The sequence below is a fragment of the Amphibalanus amphitrite genome, unplaced genomic scaffold, assembly GCF_019059575.1.
Source record: "Amphibalanus amphitrite isolate SeventyFive unplaced genomic scaffold, NRLGWU_Aamphi_draft 000964F_arrow, whole genome shotgun sequence".
Taxonomy (NCBI): domain Eukaryota; kingdom Metazoa; phylum Arthropoda; class Thecostraca; order Balanomorpha; family Balanidae; genus Amphibalanus; species Amphibalanus amphitrite.
Window position 1 is genome coordinate 1 of NW_024882458.1, and position 1,990 is coordinate 1,990.

At 53.6% G+C, this 1,990-nt stretch overlaps 1 pseudogene; it reads right to left on the minus strand.

The window, feature by feature from the left end:
• Nucleotides 1-47: 47 nt before the first annotated feature.
• Nucleotides 48-1,137, minus strand: LOC122368639 (annotated as a pseudogene).
• Nucleotides 1,138-1,990: the final 853 nt, after the last annotated feature.

Consider the following 1,990-nt stretch of genomic DNA (forward strand, 5'->3'; position numbering starts at 1 on the left):
AGAAGCTCAAAGAGCCTAGGGGGATTATGTCGATGCATTCTGCCTACCGGGGTAGCGACGTAGGTGACGAAGGCGGCGTCGTCCTCAGAGAGCGACTCGAAGATGCAGTAGGTGCCTTGGGGATCATGACGGCAAACTTGGCGCCGTGCTTGTGCAGAGGGTTGCCAAGCACCACCTCCTTGTGGATGCCGCCGTCGGCAGCATGTGGATCTGAAACACACGCAGAAACGGTGTCACACACAAATGTGGCCAACATCTGTGGATAGTAGGCGGTCTCACTGTTAGTGGTATTGAAATTACAAAGACCCATCACGGAGGCTCGACGTCCTTTCCATCACGATTTAGATAGGATATTATCGGGGGACCTCTGCATATCCTTTGTATAAAAGACAGTAGTGGGTTTCGTTGTTCCATGGCGCCCAGGAGACCTGACCACGCTTCACCTTGGTCAGGCTGCCGCGGTTGTAGGTCATGAGCAGATCCGAGGTGTCGTGCTTGCTCCACTTGCGAGAAGCCCTTGGCCGGGAGTGATCATGTGTTCACGAAGGAGAAGGTCGGCGTCTCAACACCGCCGAAGGTGCCTGGACCTGGTCGCACAACGGATCGTAAAGGGGTTAAAGTACGCCAAACCAAGTCATGGGAAACATGTGTCAGGTATCCGTCATGAGATGTCTAGACCTTGGCTGATAGCCTTTCTACATGCTTGTTTCTAAGGAACTAAGGAACCTCTACGACGATAATGAATGCAGCTCTGTCAGGGATTTTTGTAATTTACTGAAATAGGTATGGGTGCTATTGCAGCCCGTTTACGTTATGCTATATCACAAAAAGTCAATTCGAATGAGCTACATGCCGCTCGGTTCACTGCTCGCTTCCGCCGCCTGTCCGGCGACGTCGGCCGCTCACTCACCGGGGAGCGGAACGGCGGGCCGGCCATCATGCCGTTGCGCCACTGGATGTCGAGCGCATCCTGCAGCTCGAGCTGCCGGGGGGCGACGGCGTGCAGGAAGCGCCGGTACAGGTGCGTCAGGCCGACCGTCAGCTGAGCGGCCGTCGGAACGGTCTGCTGCGGCTGCTCGGCCGCGGCCAGGGCGCACACGCAGGCGATCAGCAGCAGCTTCATGGTGGCGACTGAGAGTGCCGACCGATGAACATGGCCTTATATACAGACAGCAGCGTGCGCCCTTTGAACCCGACACGCCCGAGCGTGTCGGTGGAAGAAAAACACACCACAGAGGCGCATGGTGATTGGGTGGGCACAACGGGCCGTCCAAGTCTTACACATTACATGATTACACATGACACAGCGCCGGAACCATGACAGCAGACACTGGCGGATCCAGGTGTCAGCGCGGGGGTGGGGGCATACCAGGTCACGGAGCCAAACCTAAGGTACCCCCAAATCCTGTTTTCTCATCGGATTTAGGCCACTTATTTTTCGTCATAGCCCTGACACGAATTTTTTTTTTCTTAAAAAAAAAAAACAGAAATGGTAGGACACCTGACCCCCATTGGCAGATCCAGGAGGAGGAGGCTTTTGGGACAAACACCCGGGCAGCGCCAGAAATTAACGAAAATTGGTGGGGCCGGTGGGGCCCTCAGAATGACTGGTGTAGGTAAAGAGCCGACCCAGGGTCGCCGGTGTGGAACCTTAAAGGGACTATCCCACCTTTAACATGGGGTTTGAGTTGAGATAGCCAAGTTTGCGGCGAGGTTCAGAAACCACTATCTATCTAGGTTGCAACCCCGCGGCCTCTTGGTGTTGAAGAAATTCGTTCCCTTCATTTGAAAATGGGCCTTGTACAAGGCCCTATCTTCAACATGGAGCGACCGTTAGTGTGACGTCACCTCGTTTAGTCATTCTGATTTAAATGGGTTTGTTCGTTGAAAAATCGCTTAAAACTTAGTCTGAACTTTGTTGTGGTGCCTACAGAGTAAAAAGAATCAGCTTTATGACAGTAATGTGGCCTGGGGAAGGAGGTAATTTTGG